Source organism: Rattus norvegicus, chromosome 2 (genome assembly GCF_036323735.1).
Source record: "Rattus norvegicus strain BN/NHsdMcwi chromosome 2, GRCr8, whole genome shotgun sequence".
Classification (NCBI taxonomy): Eukaryota; Metazoa; Chordata; class Mammalia; order Rodentia; family Muridae; genus Rattus; species Rattus norvegicus.
This window is the reverse complement of record NC_086020.1, coordinates 209,555,181-209,581,689: the sequence shown is the minus strand read 5'-3', so window position 1 is coordinate 209,581,689 and position 26,509 is coordinate 209,555,181. Positions and strand designations below refer to the sequence as shown.

The window sequence follows — 26,509 nt, the reverse complement described above, 5'->3', positions numbered from 1 at the left end:
ATATATACATATATATATATATATACATACATATATGTATATATATTAGCACAGAAGATAGATATCTGGAAGCTTGTTATGAATATAAAGGTTTTATATGTCCTTTATCTGGGAACTAACTGGTCAAAAGAGGGGCAGAAACCCCAGATTGAAATTAAATATGTTGACATTCCTCTACGGCGAGAAGATGAAGAACGTGCCATTTTGAATTTACATGGATTAGATGAGGAAAGAAGAACCTTCAGCTCCAAAAAACATCTTTGGACCAGGTTTGTTTTGAGGAGGTAGAGTCAGAGTCCATTAAAACCCTGACTCAGGACTACAGAAAGAGAGGGACAAGTTTTATGAAACATAACAATAGACAAGGAGAAGGCCATGGAGGTGGAGACAGATATGAATGTGAAAAGCAGCTCATAGTTTTAAAGTCTTACTTAAACTTCATCTGAGAGGCAAGAGAAACCTTTCACATGGTTGATAAGGGTAATCCAAGTGACTCTCAAACAATACAGAATAAAGATGTAGCCCAGGGTTGGACCTCAAGAGGAAGGAACCCCATTGCTGAAGACCCCAAACAGAACATTTAGGACACAAGCATCAGATGATTCAAACTGATCTGACCTGAAAGCCTCTTTCCTGAGGTCTAGTTTCAACTGTACCAGAAAATCCTGTGAAAGCTGCCAAGGGAGAAAAGCAATTAAACAGTCATACCCAGCTGCAACACCTATGAACCATGACAAGGAACAGCACAGCAAGCTATCTTAAAGGTGTAATAAGTTGCCCTCACATGTCAGTGGCAAGCCACAGCTGTCTAATTGGACTTAAGGCCTACTCACCAGGAGAAAAATCATACCTGGTACTGAAAACCTAGCCACCCTCCCAGAGCCAGGGAGGTCATGAATCTTAGGAAAGCATCTACTATCGCCACTTTGCTAGACCAGCACAATTCTTTACAACACACTATATGTGATCTGTATACCGACAGTAAGTGTAGTCACCACTCCTCACCTCATTAAGGAAGCCGCTATTTATAGAGAATGGAGACTATCACAAAAAAACAATTCAGGACACATTGAAGAGACCAATGGATTGTGGGGAACCTGGGTACCCATAGATAAACCCCCAACCCAGCTCCAGTTTCTATAACTCAAGGAACATCATGAAAGGCAGGAAGAATTATTTGTAAGAGCCTGATATCAGATAATCTGTGGTGAAATAGTTTCTACTAGAAATTGCTGCAAAAAGGGGAATGGAACAGTAGCAATGTAGTGAGCATATTACCATGGAAGCGGAATTTTTGCAGGGTCCCATAACTACACAGAGAGCTACAGGCAACCCAAGAACTGCTGGGAGAAGGGGAAATGAGATTACCAGGAACAATTGCATTTATTGGTTGTTCAATGCAAACAAAAGTCAACAATAATGGTCTCAGTAGGTTCTATTCATATGTCTGTATAATCTCTCTCTCTCTCTCCTCTCTCTCTCTCTCTCACACACACACACACACACCCACCCACACACACACACACACACACACACACACACACACACACACACACACACACCAATAATAATCAGAAAAAAAGAAATCAACTTGAAAGTGGGTGGAGTATTCATAGGAGGCATTTGAGGGAGGGATGAGTAGTGCATTTCTCTTTCAATTAAAGCATTTTAAATAAAACTTTTTAAGAGAAAAATAATAATAAGAGGTAAATTGCTGTATGGCAAAAAAAAATCAGCCCAATAAAACAGGCTTTGGTCACAAGGAACGTATCTAATATTATAAGAAAAAAATAAAACTACATCAGTCTTTGTATCATTCACTCACAAAAAGTAATTCAATTTCAGAACACTGGCAGAAACTTTAAAAACAGTATGTCATAGTCAAACTGGAAAATGACACAGTGAGTGTTTTTTCTCCAAAGCCACCACAACAACTTATGACACAAGAAGAGAGAAACTAGATAAAAATTGCTGTAAAATAATAGCAACTAAGATATAACCATTGAGATAAAAAGAAAGAACGGAGGCAAGTCACGCCCTGAAGATGTCAAAGTAATAATTACTCATGAGATCAACAAATTCATCTGTGAGACAGAAGAAAATGCCACAAACCAGGAGGCGCAAAATGTGAAAGATGCTAATAGATGTCTCAGGAGGTTCAAAGAATAAAAAGGAAAGATGGAGGCAGGAGGACTCCTCTCAGTGTTTGACACTGGTGGCCACAGTAGGCACAGTGTTTCCACAGAGAGTAGAGAATGGTGTCAGAACAAAGCCTATTCATGTCTGCATCTAGTACAGCTGACAATACCAGGATTTTTAGGGACAAAGAAGAGCCCCTCAGGACCCAAACTAATCTCATCCATCTAGATGCAACTGCTTGAAATTCCTTTAACTGGAACCAAAGCCCTTCAATCTATAGCTAGAGATAAAAGGCTTAAAATGTAAATACCCGGGGAGGAGGGATGTGCTCATCCCATGCTCTGTTTTACTTAGACAGGGTGTTCAAAACATGGAGGAGGCAGAAAGCACCAGAGACAGTGAGGAGGATTTCGTGCCTCCAAGGAGAAAAGCTGTGTCAGTTCTGCCTCAGGCCTGGCTACTTGGAAGGCTGGTTGCAGACATCAGTGGGATCCTCAGAAGTTTCAGCTCTTTATGTTGGTTTTACCGTGTGGGGTGGGATTTTAATACCCCTCCCCATCTCTCCCTGGACCTCCTGTCTCCAAAGGACAAAACCTGCTTCCAAGTACCATGTAGAGAATAAGTCCTTTCTTCAGTGACCCATCTAAATATGACATATCTTCCTGCCAAACTAGGGTTTGTGAGTGAAGTTGTTAGGATGGGTAAGGAAAGTACTTATTTCTTGAGTTTTTCCTCCATGGGAAAATGTGTACACAGTATAACTGGCAGAGGGAATGGATTTGCTTACAAATTTGACTTAAAATAATTCTTTAGCTAGGAAATACATGGTTATGAATGGAAAACCCTTAGCCTGGACTTCCTTAGGATAGTGGACGTGTATGATGCGTAATGAAATAGCTTTGACACCTACACTGTACATGGATATTACAAAATCATTGTCAAGTGATCTCAAGGGATTGGCGCTTTATTGTTACTTCACAGCACCATGCTCAAGCTAAATTAAAAGCTCATTTTTCTAGGAAACTCTTTTTGCCAATAAGTGTGTCAAAAACAAAACAGCAAGTCTGGGCCATTGGGCGCCACTTATCCCTTACTTCCGTAGTCTCATACTGTTGAACATTAGTGGTTACTAAGTCAATGATCAAGGTGAATACGTCAACACCTGGTTACATATATAATCTTTCCATATAGTAATAGTATTGACACAAAAGTATTAACATAAAAGTACTCACAGCACCCAGCCAAGTCATGTGATTGACCTCTCTGGTACCTTCTCACAATCTGCTACCCAATTATAGCAGCCACCTGTTCTCCATGGCTCAAAGTCTGCACTCATTAGTCCTGGCATTGTTTAGGTAAAGGGGTCTGGGGTAAGTCAAAGATGCCTACTATTATGCAATCTTGAGCCTCTCAATGGACCTTCCCAAATTCATGTTCTTTGTGACAAAGACAGGGCTTCAATACCTCTCAGAGTTCTTGTAATTTAGGATTGATTTATTTATAATTCTTGGTACCTGGGACTTCTACCAATTATTTCACAGGAAAGAGAATATGGATGAATGAATATGAACAAAGTACAAACTCCAGTTTTAATTATCATTATTAAAACTCATTAGAGAGGACAAATTCTGTTTCTTATTCTTGTTTTCCACAACCCTTAACTAAATCATATCCGTGCAAATGCTGATTTTAACACTCAAAAGCTTTCAGTGGTCCCAAGTACAGTCTGAATCCTCCCATTTCTATAACTACTGGAAAATTTTATCATTGTTATCTTAAACACCAGGAATGAAAACTCCACTCAGAGAAGGCATTGTTAGTCAGGGCAATGCCTTGACAACCTGTTCATGGTCGTTAAGAAGTCCCTTAAGCATAGATGCCAGCCTTAGTAAACTCCAAAATGCCAGCACTACAATTTCACACTGCAGGAAGCTACTTAGAACTCCAGAGTTGGGGAAAGATTATATGGGCTTGAAGATGCTTCATTCGATCCATGCAGGAAGAAACCTTGTAGAAAGAATTAAGTTTCTTTAATTCTGCCAAAATGCAGAAAGTTCTGAAAGTGTCTTAAACTCTTCCTTTGTGTTTCTTCCACTCTAATGGAGCAGTAACTGTTCTGAAGAAGCATTTTCTGACTGTTCTGAAGATGCTGACTTTATCTTCTAGGGAACGGGTCATCTCTCTTTTCTTACTAAATAATAAAATCTGAGTGTACTCACTTGCCTCGGCTGGATTTTACTTTTCTCTTGCACTGCAAAGCACACTAATTTTTCCTGCTGATTTATCTTTGGATATTATGTTTTGCACACACACTAAAGCACCAATTGTGTGAGCAAAGGGAATATAAACAACATTTTTGTGAGTGTCAGAGAGTGGGTTGTGGTGGGGGACCAGAGGGCTCTGCCTGTCTTCTTTTCCTTGTTTCTGGATGAAGATCATCAATGTGTCAAGGCACGGAAAAGAGGAGGAAAGAGTAGCTGATGGGACATGAATGGGGAGTGGCTCCGTGAAGAATGCTATACACTTTTGTGATAGCTAGAACATTCTGAAAGACAGATGATGCCTCGCTTGTGATAAATGGACATTTATGTGAAGAAGCCATGCAAATGGACAACAGATGGAAAAATTATCATAATTAATCATTAGGAAAATAAACCTAAAGCCAACTGTGGGATATTACTTTGCTGTAGTTACAGTGACTACTACCATGAAGACGAAGAATGAACAGTTAAATTTCCTCAACAGCAAAGGTATGTGCTGCCAAGACGGATGACCAAAGTTAGATCCCAGAACCCACATGGTGGAAGTTCTCACAGGCAGCTTTCTGACCTCCACATACATGTTCTAACATACACATGGATGTGTGTGCCCCAACCCCTAAACAAAAATAAGTATGACATATAACAAGCTTTGGAAAGGATATGAAGAAGAGAAAAGCCTCTTATACTGTTGATAGGGACAAAAATGAATATAGTCAGTGTGGAGAACAGTATGGTCGCCATTGAAAAGGTAAAGTGTAGAGCGCCCATAATTGCCACCAATGTCAGAAATTCATGTGGATGTGAAATCAGTGCGATAAAAGGGCATGTACACTGCTGTGTCTACTCAAGTGCTATTCACAACAGGTCATGGATGGAAATAAGCTAATGTCCAATCAGTGAATGAACAAACAGTATGTGGCCCATTCGTACCACGGTAACTTATCCGCTATTTTATTTTTTGGTTCTTTTTTTCGGAGCTGGGGACCGAACCCAGGGCCTTGCGCTTCCTAGGTAAGCGCTCTACCACTGAGCTAAATCCCCAGCCCAACTTATCCGCTATTTAAAACTGATATTGCTGACATTTGCAGCCACAAGTGGACATAGTTTTTAATGAAATCAAACAAGATTAAAAACTAGACAATTTTCCATGATCTCATTTACATGCTAAAGTGAAACAAGGTAAGTTCTCATGAAAGTTAAGAGTAGAATGGTACCTATCGGAAGCTGAGTAGGAGAGAGCTGGGAGACAGGATTAGAGAAGTTCAGTTAGTAGATATTCTAATTGGGTCCATACAAAAACTCAGTTCCAGAATTCACTGTGTGATGAATGAAGTAAGCAATAAATTATTGTATAGATCGAAAACTTCTGGAAGAAAGTATTTCTTAGCCATCTGGTCCCAGCTCCCAAATGCTAGAGTTATAGGTATTCATTAATATGTCTGATTTATGAGGTGAGGATATTGAATCAAAGACCTGGTGCCTGCAAGGTAAACACTTTAGTAACTGAACTACATCAAGACAATATATATTTTTGGTAATTAAAGTGCACATTTTCCTCCAGAAAACAGCTCTCGATGAGGCCATCTTATCATTAGGGAAATGGGGCAAAGGTTGTTTACAAGTGAAGCGTGAGACAGCAATTACGTGGATTTTGTATTTGGATGGACCCTTATCTTCTAATTCACTGATCATTTGATTTAAAATTCTTAAACTTTAATCTAGGTTCCCCCACTTAAAAATTGGAATGAGTCTGTACACTTATGGGTGATACAATGATTTATAGCTATAATATGTGACTGAAATGCATATATATGGAGAAGAAATCGTGAGCCTGGTGAATCCCGGAAAGGTGGAGCTAAGAATCGGTCACATTTACTGAAAGATGAAAGACCGAATGCTAATGCTCATTTACGTGATGTGTCCTATCAAATCATCAGTGATTTCAGAAAACACAGATAGTGAATTTATGAAGAGTTATAAAGCAAGACTCTTGGATTCTCACTGGACGAGTGTATTTAAGTCATATAATTGGTAAGTAAACAAAGAAATACAATTTTCAGCTATGACATTGATTCCAATTATCCCATTGTTAATTTGCAACAACCTAGTGGAGGCTTGAGGTCTATTTTTAAAAATGTGAGCGAACTGGCTCTTCAGAGGCATGTATCAGCAGACGGTGCATGACATTCCCGTTCAAGGCAACTCGGCTTCTGAGTGACGTTGATAAGGTCAACAGTCTGTGGCTGCCAGCCGTTATTCTACTCGACTTAATTGAAACTCTGGGATAGAAGTTCTTTTAATCATATCACAGAGAAGAATTTAACCATCAAAACAAAAGTAGCCACATGCCAATCAGTCCTCAGAAAATCACCTGTCTACTCTGCATGCATGCATAAGTGAAAAACATCAAAATATTTTAGAATATAGGAATGAAATCTAGCTGTATAGTGACTGGCATAATTCAGAGCATAAGTTCTTAGGTTCATTTTCAAGAAAAACTCCAAAGTAGGAAGAAAAAAATATTTTATGGTTTTCCTTACTGGTTTAAGTTTTTTTTTTTAATATTGCATCCAACCTCTTGCAGAAATATTTAATCTTAATACTTATTTTTTCTTAAACAGTTTAATAATCTAACAGTTCTAACATCTGTGTGACTGCACTATGAGCTCAGTAGGCAGAGATTTTCTTTGGTAGATGTTTAACAACAATAACAACAACAACAACAACAACAACAAAAATAGGGTAGCTCTCCAGTTCAGAGTAACTACCACCACTGCCCCTTATATTACTGTGTTAAGGAAAATTTCCCAAAACAGCCCGGAAACATTACACAGAATCATACGCAAACCTCTTGCTTGAGGCAACAGGATCAGAAACTAACGATTTTCCTTTATCCTTGTCTTCTGTGACTTTCGGTGGTAGTTCTTCTACCTTTATTAGATGGAGGTCCAAGTGCCTGGGTAGTTCAGAGATGCCATGGGAGAGACCCAGGGCACTGCCAACCTAGATGGAGGTTGGCAATGTGTCCACATCCAGTGGTCACACCTTTGGATACACCTGTTTCAATGCATGATATAAGCTTGGTGTGGATGCTGATCCCTGAATCAACCAGTAGATATAGCATAGCAGCGTATTGTCAATGGTAGTGATGGTAATGAATTCAGAAGAGCCCTACAATCCTACAGCCCTATAGACCTTCAACTCTACAGCCCTACAGGCCTATAGTCCTACAGCTCTACAGCTCTACTGCCCTACTGCCTTACAGCTCTACTGCTCTACATCCCTATAACCTATAGCCCTACAGTCCTACTGCCCTACATCCTTATAGCCTATAGCCCTACAGCTACATCACCTTACAGCCTTATAGTCTATAACCCTACAGCCCAACAACCTACAACCCTACAGTACTACTGCCCTACAGCCCTACAGCCCTACAGCCTAAAGATATACAGGTTTGAGCACACTATTTGGATACATATATAATACTAACAAGGCTAAGTAAAGAGATAATGGTGGACATGAAGATGGGACAGAGACAGATCATGTATGTTCAATCTTTGTTACCAAGTGAAGAGGTAGGGAAGGTGGCTTCTAATCCCCGTATTGCCTTATTCCTGTATGGCGATCTTTCTGTCCCACTGTTAACACAGGCTGTCTTTTTCTAAAGCTAGGTGCAGTGACTTCTGGTAGAACATTCAGCTACTCAGATGCAGTAACCTCACAGGCATGCATGCATGCATGCACACATGCAGGCAGGCACATACACACATTGCTCGCCTAGGGCTATCATAAAGAAACTTGAATTAGAAAATGTCAAGCTTCTCTGTCTAGAGAATAATAAGAAATTTACTAAAATTAGCACCAAAAGGTCATGGTTAAAATGCTTCTAGGAGCCCTGGATTGCAAAAACAATCTTAGAGTACATGGACAGGGCTCAGGTTTTATCAATAGCACAGCAAAATAAGCAAGCAACTGAAGCTGCTGTTCAGCTTGGTTGTAGATGTCTACAATCTCAGTACCCAGGATGGAATAGCTGAGAAGAGAGTATCAAATTGAGCCCAGTTATGCAAGGTTACCTATAGAGCAAAGAGGAACTTCATCTCTGCTTTCCTTTAGAAACCAGTGCTTTTCTCCTACCTTCTTTTCGTCTGTCTGTCTGTCTCTCTCTCTGTCTCTGTCTTTGTCTCTGTCTCTCTCTCTCTCTCTCTCTCTCTCTCTCTCTCTCTCTTATTTGTGTATGTAAGTGTGTAGTGTGCATGCTATTATGTGGATATTGAGGTCAGAAGAAGATGTCTAGTATTGCTCTTTGCCTTCTGCCTATTGGGGGTAGGATCTGTAATTTCATGACATCCTATGCCAGGCTAATTGACCAGTGAGTTTCTGGGAGTGGGGGTGTCCTGTGTCCTCTTCTCAGCTTGACACAGGCACAATGGAACTTCAGATACCCAATGCTACATCAAACTTTAAATTAGTTCTGGGGATATGAGCTTATATGTTCACGCTTGCCAAGGTATATTCATATAGTTTGAAGATGAGGTATATAAACAGAAAGTGAATGAAGTTCACTTTCATTGAAAAGACAAAAGACTCCCGTCGCCATTGTCTTTTGTCTTTTCTACTTCAGATCTTTATTTTTTAGTTTTTGCAAAGTATCTTTACACATGAGTTTTATACATATATAACTAATTATTCATATTTCTCTCCCTTCTTTTAACAAAATGTTTTATATATGTTTTACAACACTTTTACATTACTAATATACATCAATATTTCTCTTCACTAAATCTTTTCAATACATTTAAATCTTTTTAATACTGTACTGCATAAATGTTCTAGAATAAATTAGCTATTAAACTTTTCTTCCTCATGAATATTTAGGTGTTTACTTTGCTAACATAAATAAAACTAGGCAAGCATATGTCTCCCCAGATAAAGGTGCTTGCAGCCAAGCCTCAAGGCCTGAGTTTCATTTGTTAAGACCCACATGGTGGAAGGAAAGAACTGTTTCCTTGAAAGCAGTCGTCTGACCTCCCCATGTCTGTCAGAAGACATGTGTGCCTGAGTGTGGGGTATACCATCATTCAATAAGTAAATGTAATTAAAATATTTTATGTAATAAATTTATAGTCATGCCTTTTGACATATGTAAAACAATTTTCTGCAGGTGGAACTTGCACTTCACGTAAGCATCATGTAAGACTACCTGTTTCCTCACAGTCTTGTCAGAGGTTTGTCAGTATGACAGATTCTGTGGTACCCCCGAAGAATATTAATTTGCATTTCTTTTACAATGTGTGAAGTTTAGCATCTTTCCAACTGTTTAAAGGTCATTTTTATTTCCTTTTCTGTGAAATATGCTATTTTACATTGGTCCCTGAATTCAACTTTACCACAGACGACATTCCCACTCTATCAATGTCACAGAATGAATAATCCATCTTTTCATGCTGACTTGGATGCTCCCTTTTTTATATGGATTGACAGAGTTTAAGTGTTTGTGCCTATTTCTGATTTTCCTAATCTGTCCCTTTGATCTGTCTTCATGCTCTGATGCCGTAGCATGTTAATTGGTGAGGCTTACTGACATGCTAGCCTCATCCCCATTATAATTTAACTTCTGCTCTTCACTTGTTTTACATCGCCTACTGGCTTATTATTTGCATATATAAAAGCTACTGACCTCTGTACATTGAGTTGAACCCTAAGCCTCCTGAGCTCATTTTCTGCTTCTAGAATATTATCAGTTGACTGTCTTTGATTGTTACGCCTCAAATAATATATATGTTTTCTCAAACAATGTAATCTTTTCTAATTACTTTATTTCTCCTAAGTGCCTTAGTACATGTAAATTTTCTTTAAAAGAATCGTAATAATAGACATATTTATCTTAATTCTGAACTACTGTTAATAAGGGAACTTTTTTTTAATTTTGCACTGCATTAGATATGGTCTAGAACATACATATTGTGTATTAATATGTCCTTTTCATATGATAGAAATTTACCATATTATTTATCAATATCCATGGAGATTATCATGTTTATGTTTATTCACATGGCATCCCATGAGCTTTCCCAATAATATAATGGAAATTGCTCTTTTTTCTTCTTCAGAAGATCATATTTTAAATAAGTCGGTGCTGACTAAACTTTAGATGTTTGCGCTGATAACTGCAGATGTGATTCATATCATTGCTGTCTAGGTTTTTTGATACAGTTGCTGTCTAGGGTTATTTGCCATTAGAGACAGGGTTGAATAATCATTGCAGAGACATGGACACTCTTGTGGAGCACTGGAGTTCACTTTCATTGTGCAGCTGACATGGCATTAGCACACTCCAATATTTATTTATTTATTTATTTATTTATTTATTTATTTTTATTGGGTATTTTATTTATTTACATTTCAAATGTTATCCCCTTTCCCAGTTCCCCCTCTGGAAACCCCCTATCCCATCCCTCCTACCCCGTTTTGATAAGGGTGCTCCCCCATGCACCCACCCATTCCCTCCTGCCTCCCCGCCCTGGCATTCCACTGTACAAGCCTTCACAGGCCCAATGCCCTCTCCTCCCATTGGTGCCCATCAAGGCCATCCTCTGCTACATATGCAGCTGGAGCCATGGGTTCCTCCATGTGTACTCTTTGGTTGGTGGTTTAGTCCTGGGAAGCCCTCTATTTTTCTATGACATCTGCCTTTGTTTTATTTATTTTCTCTTAAGACACACTGAGGATGTTACTCAGTTCAATACTGCTATGCTGTTTTTATATTATGCTGCTTACATGTTTTAACACCCAGGTTACTTCTTTTAAATTTTAAACAAATATTCATTTATATATTTATGATATAATACAAATACTCCTCATTGGCTAATTTTTAGGTAGAACCAAAAATTCCTATTATTAAAAAGTGATAACAGCAGTCACTGCCCTCTTCCACTGGTATCTTGTTAACTAGTGTTTGTTTGCATACTGTCTACTGCCTTGTTAGATGTGCTCCCATTAATATTCAAGTACAATATCCACTATAAATGATGACCAACCTATTGAAAATAAACAACCAGTTTCTTCGGTTCACGTTGAGGTCTAATACTCCTTCGTTACCACTATTTTTATCTTATTACCATTGTCAGGCCATATATCATCTACATCACCCTGTCACCAATATCCTTCTTGTTTACTTCATCCTTAACTTTTTAATTATAAATGTTTGGTGCACATCAATGCACATTCACAATTTCTAGAATATTCTGTCTGACAGAATTCTGATTTTCAAGTGTTTCAAGAATATCTTGAAAATATCTTTCCTAGGAACTGTAACTTAGCTTGGCTAAATAAAATACCACAAAATAAAAATAAAATAAATTAAAAAAACCTAATTCTTTTCGGTTGTAGACATAGTTTCTGTTCTGTTCTATAATGGTCTTAGAAGAAACATAAAAAACAGTTTAATACATTTTAATAAATATATGTGATCAAGCCAGGATACAATTCAATAAAAATGCACAGCTCTAGCATATGTGCAAGGCTTCCTTAGGAAAATTTTGGTTTTGGTGATTTGTACTTTCATTTAAAACATATAGTGTTCACTGAATTTATTCCGTTCCATTGGGCTTGTGGCTTTCCAGCCAGGAGACTTCAGTGAAGTATATTAGGGATAAGAATATTCTTTCTTCCTTCCTTCCTTTCTTTCTTTCTTGCTTGCTTTCTTCCTTTCTTTTGTAAAACTATTTATTTTATTCTTTAATCCTTTTTTACAGTCCAGACTTCATCCCCTGCCTGGTCTGCCCTTCAACGGTTCCCTATACCATACCTCTCCATCCCATACCTCTGTATCCCATACCCCTCCACACCCAGTCTCCAAGAGGATGTTTCCACTCTCCCACTCCCAACCCACCAGGCCTCCTCAAATCTCTCGAAGGTTAGGTGCATCTTCTCTCACTGAGGCCAGACCAGGTAGTTCTCTGCTTTATATGTTTCAGGGGCCTCGGACCACCTGGATCTAGGCTGCCTGGTTGGTGGCTCAGTGTCTGAGAGATCTCTGGGGTCCAGGTTGGTTGAGACTGCTGGTCTTCCTATGGGGCTTCCCTCCTCCTTAACTTTTCCATCTCTTCCCCAATTCACACACAGCGGTACCCAGCTTCTGTTCATTGGTTGGATGGCTTAATGGCTAAGAGTACTGGCTGCTCTTCCAGAGGTCCTGAGTTCAGTTCCCAGCAACAACATGGTGGCTCACAACCATCTGGAATGGGATCCAATGTCCTCTTCTTATGTGTCTGAATATAGCTACAGTGTATTCAAATGCAGTAGATAAATACATGTTTAGAAATAAAAAGAATGTTTCTGCTGGCGATCAATCTTTATAATCTTTAAATTTACATGTATCCTTTTATTTCACTTTTATCCTCTTCAACTCTGTTAGCTGTTAGTATTCTTTTTTAATTCGTAATCATATTTAGGCTTCCATTTTCATTACATTTGTTTCAATATACATTCTTCTGGTTCTCAGTCAAATCACTCTACATCCACTGTTCCCCCTGTACTTGCTATGGAAACAGGACTGTTTTTTCACACATTCTCATTTGTGACCCTCTATCTATTATTCCAATTTTAGATGAATGCACATAATTTTGCCCATTTTTAATATATTTTAATGCAATAGCATACTGGAGAAAATATCTGATTCTGTCAGGGTAGAAGACAGTTTCAGTTTAACTACCTCCCACCACAGCCTCTTTGATACTGCAATACAGACATAGGTAACATCCAATAATTCAATAATATATTCAGCCAGATTGTGAATGACTGACATTAGTTTAGCATTAAGCTGCCTTTTTTCACACATTCCCATACATACACACATACATACACACACACACACACACACATACACACACACAGAGATGTACATTTCTACATCATCAAATGAGATTACCCTGTTTAGACTGATTATTTATGGAATGCCCTTGCAGTCTTGTTATAACAATACAGAAGACTGTCCTCTAAGACAGTGCTATAATGACATAGTGATGTTGGTAAATATGGCTTCTGTAATATTCCTTGAATATTTAAATTTACTATGATTTTCTGAATAAAATCATTTTCGGGAAAATTTTAAACATATGATACCACCACCACCTCTCTCTCTCTCTTTCTCTCTCTCTCTCTCTCTCTCTCTCTCTCACACACACACACACACACACACACACACACACACACACACACACACTCCACCAACACCACTGCCATGATAATTTTGCTGCTCCATATCTGTACTGGACAATCAATGGGCTCCATACCTAAAGAACTTCTAAAATTCTTAGGAATTCTTAATTCTTGTCTTCAGTTTCTTCTTCAAAATTTTGTTTTTTGATTTCAGTATTTCCCTAGAGTTCTTAAATCACTTTGCAATATGAAAGTTATTTCCTGATTTTACTATATTTTAAAAAAATTAAAATGTATTTTTAATAGAAAATATAAATACTTTATGCATTTCTGTAAACAGAGAAAATTCATATGTAAACATCATTTAAATGTTCATTTAAATATGAGCATCAGGTTAAATATTTTATTGTTAAAAATGAATTAGGAGTAAGCCTTTTCATCCTGAACTTTTCCTATTAAAAGTGGATGATAAATCCTCTGGGGCTCAAGTACTATGTAATAAAGATACGAAGAAATGAGTCTAAAACGAGTAAAAATAGAACACAAATAATAGCAAAAACTTTGACAGTATACAGTATTTATTCTAATATATGTGTACACATACGGACATTCTTCAAGAAAGCAAGTAAGTTCAAATCCAAGGCTTGTTAATGAGTAAATATAAATTATGACTTAATTCAACTGTTGTATACATTTGTATAATTACTGAGAAATAACTGAATACTGTTCCAAACCAAGTAGACTTGTTATCAAACTGTAGTACAACTGCATTGTTCCTTTGCATAATTATAAACACTCGAATAATACAGTCACAGCAAATTACTGTATATCTAAAATATTTCTTAATTACATTAAAATCATTAAACTGTCAAGTCTGTATCTCTCTCTCTCTCTCTCTCTCTCTCTCTCTCTCACACACACACACACACACACACACACACACACACACACAAATATTTCCAACAGGGAGTTACTAAAACAAAAAGTGCTTTGACCTCTGAATCTCCTCTATACTTCTCCAAGTGGTACATCTGATTTGCCAATTACTGATGATTCCACTCTGCCCTTTCTCTCTCATCCATCTTCTCATTTCCATCCCTGCTGTTACTACCAAATCAGATTTTCATTATCTCTCACCTTGAAAGCAGCCTTACAGAAGCACAGAAAGTTACTGTTCAAAGGCATCTTGCAATTCATAACTAGGTATGAGATGCATGACAGGCATGGATATAAGTGCAGGTTTTCACAGGTAATGGGTCAGGGCTATCGGTATTATGTTGGTGTGGTAAACTAAAATAATATCCTGTCTACCAGCCTACAGTATATAGATAGTATGATTATCATTGGAGAGGTTGAGAGGGCATGAATTGGAAATGATGAGCTTCAATTTGGACTCAACCAAAGAGCAGGACCCCTGGTTTGAGATGCCAGGACTGTACTAATAGGTTTAGGGTCAGAATCAATGTTCTAGGCATTGCAGACACATGGATTTAAACAACAATAAAAAGATAATGGTTCCTTAAACTCCATTAATATAGCAGGACCTTGGAAGCTGAGACTGACAGACATTTTATTTGTGCATCATCTGAATAGATACCATGTACATGTTGGATAGACATCAAGGTGCTTAGGGAATAACATTTCATTTTCTGTTATATGATTTGGGTTATAATATGCTTTTCAGATTGGATAGATGGCTCAGTAAGGAAGCATATCAGCATAAGGACTTTAGTTTAATGGCCAAACCCACATTAAAAAGTTTAAGCATGATGGTATATGTCTGTAATCACAGGATTGGGAGGTGGAGATAGGCCAATCTCTGGGGCTCACTGGCCAGGCATCCTAGACAACTTGGCAAGTTCCAGAACAGTGAATGATTCTGTCTCCAAAATCATGACTGATAGCTTCTGGGGAACTATACCTGAGGTTATAATCTGGCCGAAATATACATATGTACATATATACAATCATACACACACAGATAAACACACATATACACATACAAATAAATATTTTAATAGTGAAAGAAAGTGTATTATGCAGAATACTTCAGAGAATTGAACAGAAATGATACCAGAACTAAGAGTGACGTGAATTTCTATGATAAAGCCCCATAGATTTATTCGGCATTGAGAACAATGAAAGTATGATAAAAATTGCTAGCACATTAAGCATTTATGTCAGGCACTGCTATAGCTTTTTCTTTGTGTCAAATCACTTAACCCTCCCAATGATCCTATGAGGAAAACCGAATTTTTATTCAGACTGAAAATTAAGACGTTGGAGACAGGGTTATTAAGTAACTCACTGACAACGATGGCTTTAAACATAGATGAAGGTTCCAACATTTTCAGTCAAGCCACTGTAATTCAAGAATGTCGATAGCTATGAATGAACACATGACGTACTTGCTCAGCTTACATCATACGAGACTGTTCCATTTTTAATGTTGGGTGATATTACAATAGAGAAAATCACATAGAAACTTATCTGCAGTTCCCGTAGACTCTATAAACGCGAGTCTTCACATATTACGCTGTTGGCCAAGACGAACTGAGGAATTTTTTGCATTTCTCTGAGATGACTTGGTGCTACTTCCTTGCATGTCAGTCCATTATTCTCCCCTTGAATCTAGAATGGCCTTGCTAGTTGTTGTGACAATTACAATGGATGAGGCAAGAATAGCAATGTGACCACTGAGCATTAGGATCAAGAGAGCTTGAAAAGCAAACGTTGTCTTTAGAATCAATTTTCAGGTGAGCAAGCTTTACCTACCCTAGAGAAGGGTGAGATGCCATTCGCACACACTGAGAAACACGGCTAAGGAATTCTAAGACACCTCCTGTCCCCCGCCAAATATGGAATGATTCAAAGATTAAGAACAATGGGTGCCACAGGTAGCAGAACATCCGAACTCAGCAGAAAACAAAGAACCATGGACAGAGTTGTTAAACAATTGATGGCTTCAAACCCCTAGCTTGTTAAAGAGCAACTACCATATTTTAAAATACAATGTTCCCTTAGTAAACTGTTTTCCTAACTGCTCATCTCAGACCTCTGTCACTTTCTAGGTAATGTAGATTTCCTTGATATTTTGACTTATAAGTCACTATCACATCACCTCATATTGATTATCCTACATAATTCAATATTTTTAGTAAGACTCTATATACTCTGTCTCTGTTTCTGTCTCTGTCTTTCTGTCTGTCTCTCATTCTCTGTGTCTGTCTCTCTGCCTCCCCCTCTTTCTCATCTCTTTCTTTCCATCTCTCTCTTGATCTATCTCCCCCTTTGTCCTATCCTTTTGATTGATGTGGTTTTAATCATTGTAGTATCTGGATTACAATCCAACACACTTTAATTCATACTCCTATTTTGACAAAGCAGTTTTATTTGAGCTTTTAATGTGGGTGATGTGGGAGCTTTAATATACTTATATTTCATATTCACTGTCTAGAACATTCCATAAACCACTTCCTTTAAAGGCAAACAGGGGTCCTTTCACGGGGAGCACTTCTTTCTCTCTTCATTATCAACTGGCACAAAGCATGGCTCTAGTTTTCCTCTCCTACCTTAAAAGTTTCTTCCCTACGAATTATGACTGAAGCTATAAGTTGTCAAACTTAAGCCATTTAAAAATATTAATCAATACTGACAGACAACTGGATATATCAGTTTCCAAATGCTATTCACTGTCCATGTTTAAATAATGGTCCCAGCTACAGATTTGAAGGTACAAAGATGAGGGAAAAATAATTTTAAGTTGAAATTCATTGGAATTCAAGTTTCCTTGTTTTTTAATCAATGTACAAAATAATGACTTGGAATTTTCCTATAACAAATTGGTCCAAAACCACATTCAGTAGGAGAGGAACCTTGTGCTCCTGGCACACGTGAGCCATAGTTTCAAAGACCCAACTGGAGAGAAGTGCCCTACACTTATTCTAGTTTCTCAGTAAATAACTTGTTGTAAAGGCCCTGATCTTAATTCTGTTTTACATGTGTAATATATATGAAAGTAGGAAGAACACAGCTCTTCATGTGCTTGTATGTACTTTATGTTAGGCAACATTAATATCTGACACCTGTGTGAGAAGTTCTTGGAAACTCTGAAATGTAGGTCTATGTCATGTTTGCCTACATATTCCACCTTAATTGGAAGTAATTTTGTCTTTAATTAATTGGAAGTGTAATTATTCTGCCTGGAGGTGCAAATAGCTTCTCTAAAAGTCTATTTAATGAAGACTTTTTGCTCCACAAGCAGTACTCAAGGTAAGTCCTATTTCCACTGAAAAACTGGGCTTATCTAGTAAGACAAAGGATAAAGGAAATATTCCTGACAGTTGGCTTGAAAATTTGAGAACAGCTGCAGACATTATTTGTGTGGTTCTGTTATTAAGTACATCTCCCTGTGTCCTTCTTGTTCTACTTATGAGGTATTTTTGTATGAATAAGTTGTTTAAAATATATCTTTTTGTTAATTTGAGTAATTCCGTGGTGAGATACAGCAGTTAATGTTCACGCCTCCACAAACTGGAATTAATCGTATCGAGCTATTTGCAGGGAATTTAAATTTTGACATTGGTATGGAATTTAAATATCAAATAGAATTGTCTTACTGTTAAACAAACATTGTTTATTTGAAATAATCACCAATACAACATCAAACGAAGGGTAGGTGGGTAAGATGGCCCAACCTGTTAAGTCAGGTGGTCTGACTCTGAGACTCACTTGGTAGAAGGAGAATTTGACTCCAAGTTGTGTTCTGTTTTCAAGATACACGGAAAGGACAGCGCGCACGTGCGCGCGCACACACACACACACACACTCACACTAAATATATAAATACATTTTTAAAAACTGCGAGTCGAAGTTTCCAAAAATACCTCTTATTTTTGTTCCAGTCTTAGGGGAAAGAGAGAGACGGAAAGACAGAGAAAAGCTGTGATGTCAAGTCAGAAGAGATCTGTTGTCAAGAGTAGAACACAAGCTATGATATCGTGTGGGCTCTTACTAAGCTCTCTTTGCTAATGGCTCTCCCAGAGCTTTCTATCTCCCCTTTCCATCCCTGAAACTGAGAGTGACTTTTTTTTAAAAAAAATTTTATTTATTTATTTATTTATTTATTTATTTATTTAGATGAGGACACTGTAGCTGTCTTCAGCCACACACCAGGGAAGTGCATCAGATTCCATTATAGATGGTGATTGTGAGCCATCACTTGGTTGCTGGAAATTGAGCTCAGGACCCCTGGAAGAGCAGTCAGTTTTCTTAACTGCTGACTCATCTCTCCAGTTCCAGAGTGACTTCCTTAGAATGGATATATAGTCATTTAACTTCCAAATCTAGTGAGCACCTCCTCCCTCCCCCACTTTGTCGCCAGGATCTCTCCAAACCCAGCTTCTAAGTCCCTTGAAAGGTAGCATCATGGCTCCTATATTTAAGCCTTTTTAAAAAATCACTTTTTAATGTGTTTAAATTTATGGATTTAATGCACTTAATATCTGTCTACCATCAGCTTATCAGCATCATGAGGGTTTACAAGGACTATGACTATTCTCTTAAGTAGTCTAATATCATATATGGCCTGTGGCCTGGCATAAAGCAGTTCCCAATACTGTCAGCTGAGTGAGTGCAATTGTGAATTTTATGCCTTTCTAAATGCTTAATTTATTCAACCATAGAACAAAACATTTAATGAGGATTTACTTATTCTCTGTCCTAAGTAGGCAATGGTTAAAAGGCATGCATAAAACTTATTCTAATTGAGTTTCTAATTTACAATTGCATAGGCAATTATATAGTTTCATAATTAAAAGATAACTCTTCTTTTATAGAATTTAGTTTGCTTATGATGGTGATTAATTTTCCTAATTGTTCTAAAGAGTGGCTTACTCATAGCTACAACACCCAACTTTGTAAAAGTGTCTTTTAGGGATAGTTAAATTAGCAGATACAGCTTAGAAACCAGAAAGAGAAGGGATTAGTAATCCCTATGGCATAATATTTCTATCAGCCTGCTTCAGCTTAATTTTATATTGTTTGTCATTTCTATTATAATCATCATTAGGATTCTGGTACACAGCAAGTATCTTAGGTATGACTATCTAGCATTTGTGATGTAAAAAATAATTACATTACCACCTAAGGTATAAATTCTACCCAAGCAACAGAAATAATTCACAGGACACACTCAAGCTTGAAGAGTAATGCTAAAAATACTATACTACCGTTACTAATTCAATTCTATATTTTTATCAAATTACTTATTGCCTAACTTAAATGTGTTCTATCACAGAATAATGGATAATTGAACTACCAGGCCAAATGGTTGCAGGAAAAGCTTCACCTCTGAGTCTCTGATGATGAGTGTTCAATTAAGACCTCAAATCTTCTTTTTCTGCTCAGACAATGTTGTTTTAAGTAACTACAATGAATTCATCTTTATACATAAGACATATGTGCAGTTTTAATAGTGGTATATGACACAAAATTTGAACATTTAAGGAATGTTACAGCACATTAAGTTTAACCCTCATTTGTGTCTTGTATGATAGATGCAGGAATTCCAACTGAGGAGATTTTATGAACCAGCTAAATGATTTGTATTCAGAAGAGCATTAAAAGTCCCCATGACAAAGTGTACTTGAACAAAAATACCCTGCTTGTGACACATTCTGTACCAGTAATGTGTTTTCATTTTTCACATGTTGCATCTCATTTATTTTATTCAGGCACACATACTTAAATCGGCAAGATACCGCACGCTTCTGATACCTTTGAAATAATAAATCACTTTTTGCAGATGTTTTTTGCTGCTGCAAGGCTGCCGCTCATTAATCAAACATTATCAGTTTCTACGGGTGCCCAGTGTTCAACAGAAAAGACACTTCATTTTGAGTTCTGACTTTCACTCACTGGTTAGTCCCTGACCCCACAATACTTAATGCTAGCAATTCAGAAATAAGAAACCTCCAACAGTATAATGAATTATGCAGACAAAATTATAAGCGGTATCATATTTTCTGAATTCCTTATTGCTTTGTCCTAAGTGAAATCAAACTGGATTTTTAAAATGTCAAATAAATGTGGTCATAAGAGCCATCTAAACTTAGGTCCATAATGATAAATGTGTAAGGTGGGCCGATTCTGTGAATCTATCCAAAACATCAGATTTCTAAAACACGTATTCAGAGATTGTGTGTATATATTTCTAAGTATATACATACGTATATGTGTATTAAATTTAGTGTAAGTTGTTAAAATCATTTCAAAGTACAATGCAAGGCCAGTTGTCTACCTGCTGTAAGTTTTAACGCACAAAAAAATGGAGCAAAGTTAGAATCAATTGTAAAATTTCTCCTTTTTTTCTTTTCTAAAGGAAGATTCTGTAAAGAATATTCTTGTACTATAAGGGGTCACAGATGACTGCATGGATTGTCAGTCACCAAGTCATCCTGTAAATATCTTATAACACAATGAAAGACAACTGACAAAAACTGGACTTTTAAAACCATTGACATAGGCCCCTACACACACTCTCTCTCTCTCTCTCTCTCTCTCTCTCTCTCTCTCTCTCTCTCTCTCTCTTTCTTTCCACATATATATATGAGAAATATTTATTTTATATATATGAAATATTTATTTTATATATATATGAAATATTTATTTTTCTTATACAATAATAAAACAAAAAAATCTCAGTTTGTTCATCGTTTTTTACCCACCACTCTAATCTTAGGAAAATGCTCATTCAGAATTGTCCCTGACAACGATGGAAAGAGACTGACAAGCAATTGAGCACGCTTGAGTGCTTCATAAGTACTTTGTTCCATTGCTATGAATAAGTATCATTATTGAATATTTATTAAACCATCATCCCATTAAGTTACAGTACAGAAATCTATATATAGGATATAATATGTATATCTTCTTTACAACAGTTTAACAAAAGATCACCAATAGATGGATACTTTTGATGGTTGAATACCATTATGAGTCCTGAATTTTCTGTCACCATGCAACTGCTGTTGTAGCAATCAGAAGACAGATGTGTGTGGCTCAGTGTGTGTGTGTGTGTGTGTGTGTGTGTGTGTGTGTGTGTGCGCGTGCGCGCGTGTGTGTGATGTATATATGTGTGTCTAGTTGTCTGTGGATGTGTGAGAGACTTACAGTTAATAGAGTCAGCTGAAGTGCTTCCTGCCATCTGGCCTTGAGAATGGATGGAATTTTTCATGGAGTTTTGTATATTTATTTTATATTTTTTTTGCCAAAAGTTCAGTTTTTTTCAAGGAAAACAAAACTTTCATAATACACCTAAACAGCTGGTTTTATTTATTCTTGGCTTTTAATGAATGTATAATTATATAAAATGATGGGTATCTTTATGACTGTTTCACATGTGGTTAATGTGCCTGGTTCAAATTCATTTCAAAGGATCTTATTCTTTTTCCCCCATCAATGGCCATAATGGTATAACTTCTACTTTCTTGTCATGATAGACACAATACATATACTACCTTAATCTACTAGATAGTATATTTATATAATAGCATATAATTTAATAAACTATATCAATTATATAGTCATAATATGCCTCACAATTGTCTGTATGTTATTTTAAATTGAGGCTACAGAGAAAGCAATATTTGCCTTTCTAGCTTAGCTCATTTCACCTAACATGATGACTTCCACTTCTACCCATTTCCTACAATTACATGATTGCATTCTTTCTATTTATATACATTTCCATTGTAATTTGCTACTCTATTGTTTTTCAAATAATTCATTGGCAGACTCTTAGTTTCATTTGAACATCCTTTGTAAATTAAAAATTATTCATGTTCTAACAGTCATTGGCATGTTAGATGAAAAAATGAATGCTTCTCAACCAATGCTTCATGAGTGTCTGGTATGCTCAGATTTTTCCTTTATAATGGTAGGAGAAAATTGACAAGTCAACATTGATAAGATATTCTAACCATATATATATGTATATATGTATATAAATGTATGTGTGTATTTATATATATATATACATATATATTTGCATATTGTGTCATATAATATGAGAGAAGTTGAAGGCCTAGTTGTCTCCTAAATTCTTTTCAGGGCCCATCTCCAAGTTACCTAACAATAAAATACATTTAGTTAATATTAGTACTAATCAATCATTTAAAAGCAAATAAAAAACAAAACAAGAAAAAACAATAGATTTTGCTTTTGTGCTTCATGTGTACATTCAAACAATTTTGGAATTACTATGAGCAAAAGAATGTCATGGACAGAGCATCCATGACTCAAACATACATCCGTGGTCCAATGAAAATAACTAATTTCCTTCTTCACAGAGCACTTGAGTCTTTCAGAAACCAAAACTTAAAAAACAAAATTAAGAAAAATACTTTGCTTGGCTTTCCCAGAATTCTATTTTTGTTAATGCTGTATTAAGAAATAAAATTAGTCACTATGCTTACTGTTGCTTTTATAAATTATTAATCATCTCTACATTTTGTAGTATACATTTGGTAATGATTTTGAATATTCACAGAAGTGAATATGAGAAAATTATTTAAAACCAATTATAGAAATCATCTCACTATATTTTCAAATGCTGATCAGATTATCATCCAAAGATATAAATACTGAGAAAATATTGTTTTATTTGGTTGAAATTAGCGATTGTGACTTGCTTTCATAATAACAATTTGTTTTATTTCATACACTCAGCCATTACTACAATATTGAAATCCCAAAGTCACTGATATATAAGAGAATTTGAATAGCTACATGCTGAGGGCTCATATGTTTTCCAATGGTTTTATTAAAGTGCCTGACATAAAACAAGGATCAAAACCACAAGCTTTGCAACTAAATATTAATGAATTAATTTGCTTGGCCAGTTCAACAGTTCCAGTCAAATTACCTCTCACCTAGACTACATTGTAACCTCGTGCTGCACTTCCACAAGCCCAGTCTTACCACTCACGCCCCCAAGAGCTTAGAACAGTTTGGTTGTTCTTCTTATCCAATAGTGGACAAGGTCAACTTGCAGAGCATGGCATGCAGTCCCTCCATCCTATGTCTCACAGAAATGTGCCGCCAACAATGTCAACTGGTAGTGAGCTATGCACCCCAGTTACATGGGTAGGATTTACAACCCAGTGTCACTCCAGCTTCACCTTCTATGCTTTGCCCAGACCATCTTTCAGTTAATGAAAGAGAACACACTCTCTAAAAGGACTCTGGGAACTTTTCCATAGTTTCTCTCAATACTGAAGGCCTTTCAGTAATATTGAACATCCATAGCATAGAGTCATCATTCTTCCAATATAAGGTCACAGAATAGGGATTGGGTCATTTTGAACCCAGTGAATCCTTGATCCTCAGTAAGTGGAGGGAAATATTTTCACCATCGTGGCAACTTTACCAACCAATATATAGGCCTTTTGGAAATTTGGAATAAAGATTTAAATGATCATCTTTATGGTACTAAGTATAGTTTGTGAAAATGGTCTGGGCATGATGTCTTTAGTACATATTTACCACTGGAAATTCTTTGTTGTTCTAGATCAGTGGTCATCAACATAACTAGCGCTGCAGCCCTTTAATACAGTTCTTCATGTTGTGGTAACTCCCACTATAAAATCTTTTTGTTGCTCCCTAACGGTAATATTTTTACTGTTGTGAATCTTAAAGCAAATATCTCATATGCAGGATATCTGATGTACAACCCTGTAAAAGGGGTCATGACCCTCAAAGAGGTTGTGACCCACAGGTTGGGAAGTGCTGATCAGGAGTTACAGTTGGAAAGATCTGCCCACAGTAGAGAATCGTTTGCATAGAATGTAGGGTAAGCTGGCATTCTTCAGCATATGGCTAATTAGGTCTTTGGCAGAAATCAGAATTTGGTTTCTGGTGGAAGTTCAGGCCTAGAGGCTTAGCTTAAAATTAATTACCTCATTCCTCAAAGAAGCAAATAAAATTTTCAACTTGCTTAATTTTTTAAGTTATGAAATGGCATGCAGATGCCCAAGATTATGTAAAATTATACACAGAAAAGAACTCAAGGCATTTTACACAAACACTAAATTATGCTGTTCTTTACTGCATGCTTTGTATAAGTGTGTGTGTGTGTATGTGCCTTAGCATATTTGACTGTGCATGTAGGTGCACATGAGTGTATCACTACATTTATGTGTGCCTGCGTAAGAAGGAAAGAGGCTCACTTCAGTTGTCCTTCCTAAAACAGGTCCACCTTGGTTTATGATACAGGGCTTTTCATTGGGATCTGAGGCTTACAAATTAGGGTAGGTGCTCGGCCAGGGAGACTCTGGGATCCCCCTCTCTGCTTCTTCACTGCTGGAGTTTTGTTTTTGAGTTCTAGGTTTGAACTGTCCCAATGCTCCCGTGACAAGCACCTTACTGCCTGCACTTTGCTGAAAGTTCCTGTTAAATTCTGTATGCCTTTCCCAGTTCCCTTTTTCTTTCTTCCTAATTCCCATCTTCTCCATTTCTGCCTCATTACGCAAAAGTACTGAATGTTCACATGGTCAACCAATTTTCAAATAAACTTAGTCTACAAAGATTTGATAACACAATGAGTGAGGATTAATTTGTCTTTAATTTTTAGACTTATAAAAGCCCCTGCAGTTTTTTGGATGGTAATGTACTCTAATGGTGCTGTGCCTGATGCTATCACTATAGTTAAGCAAAGACTAAGTTGTTCGTTCAGACTGATAATTTGTTAAAATGCTACTGTTCTTGTATTTTAGCAAATAATATGCTTGATATAATAATTTACTAAATGGGGCTATTTAATGGCCGGATGAAATTGAATACTTTTCAAGACAGCTAATCACATCCTAAGAATAGCTTAGCCAGAAGAAACTGGCTCAAACCAGCATTGTGGGTTGGTCTTATTTATATTCTTGGAACATCAGTCTAGTAAATAATCACAATTTTCATTGGAAGAAGGACTAATACTTTCATTTTAATTATAAAGACATTGGGGTGTTGTTTGTTTGTTTGTTTGGTTGATTGGCTTATGCTATGCCAGAGAGCTAGGCAACCCCTTGCAATGCTGTCCTACACATCCCTGTGAGTTAATTTTCATTAAACAATTAAACTGAAAAAAGGAGTATCCATATTTCCTGTCTGTGTTTTAACAAAATTCTTTATTTTATTTTCTACCCTTAAAATGCAAAAAAGGGCTAAGTCCTATCCTACTTTTAAATGGGATCAAATATAAATATAATATTCCGGTCTATATGTTAATACGTTTTGTGAAGATTTTCTCTCTACAAACATTCCATATAGTTTCAATCACTCTCTCCTCTTCCCTATGCCCCCTCCTTTGCTCTCTCTGTCTTCGTGTCTCTCTCTCTCTCTCTCTCTCTCTCTCTCTCTCTCTCTCTCTCTCTCTCTGTGTGTGTGTGTGTGTGTGTGTGTGTGTGTGTGCTTCTATACACACTTTTATTTTCCCATATTAAACAGCAACTCACACTCTGGTTTTCTGTTATTTCTCCTAACCAAAATACATGTTCAGATTCCACTTTCAAAATATGCACAGGGAGAAATAATGAAAGCCTGTCACATCATACCCTCCCTTTAATCATTTATCACCTTTTATGTCCACCCTGACTGCTATGTGAAATACTGTGGGGTCTTGGGAAACACAGCTCTTGATTTCTAAAGAAGCACAATAGACTGAGATAAAGCTGCATGCCCATCCTGGGATGTTTCTTCAGTATTTAAACTGGCATAAAAAGGGAAGTACTTGGGGTTATTAGTGTATTCTGAACAAGCGCCAATAAGGACATATAGTTGTTACAGAGACAATGTATGCAAAGGTCTCAGACATTGATGAGTAATGTCAATTAGGCATGGTACAGTACAATAAATATCCAAATAGTTGACACATTTTTGTCACAATACCATCATCACAA

The 26,509-nt window shown here is 36.9% G+C and overlaps 1 protein-coding gene across 5 annotated transcripts in view; it reads right to left on the bottom strand.

Annotated features, from left to right (window-relative positions):
* The window catches only part of Dpyd (dihydropyrimidine dehydrogenase), an 865,876-nt gene that overhangs the window by 578,088 nt on the left and 261,279 nt on the right, over positions 1 to 26,509 (bottom strand). The window contains exon 9 of one of the 5 annotated variants that reach the window (XM_039103215.2): positions 1,342 to 26,509. This exon is cut by the window's right edge and continues 14,774 nt beyond it. The exons of the other annotated variants lie outside the window; for them this stretch is intronic. The gene's annotated coding sequence lies outside the window, so the exon portion shown is untranslated. Of the gene's footprint in view, positions 1 to 1,341 lie in introns of those variants that run through there. 5 annotated transcript variants of the gene reach the window in all.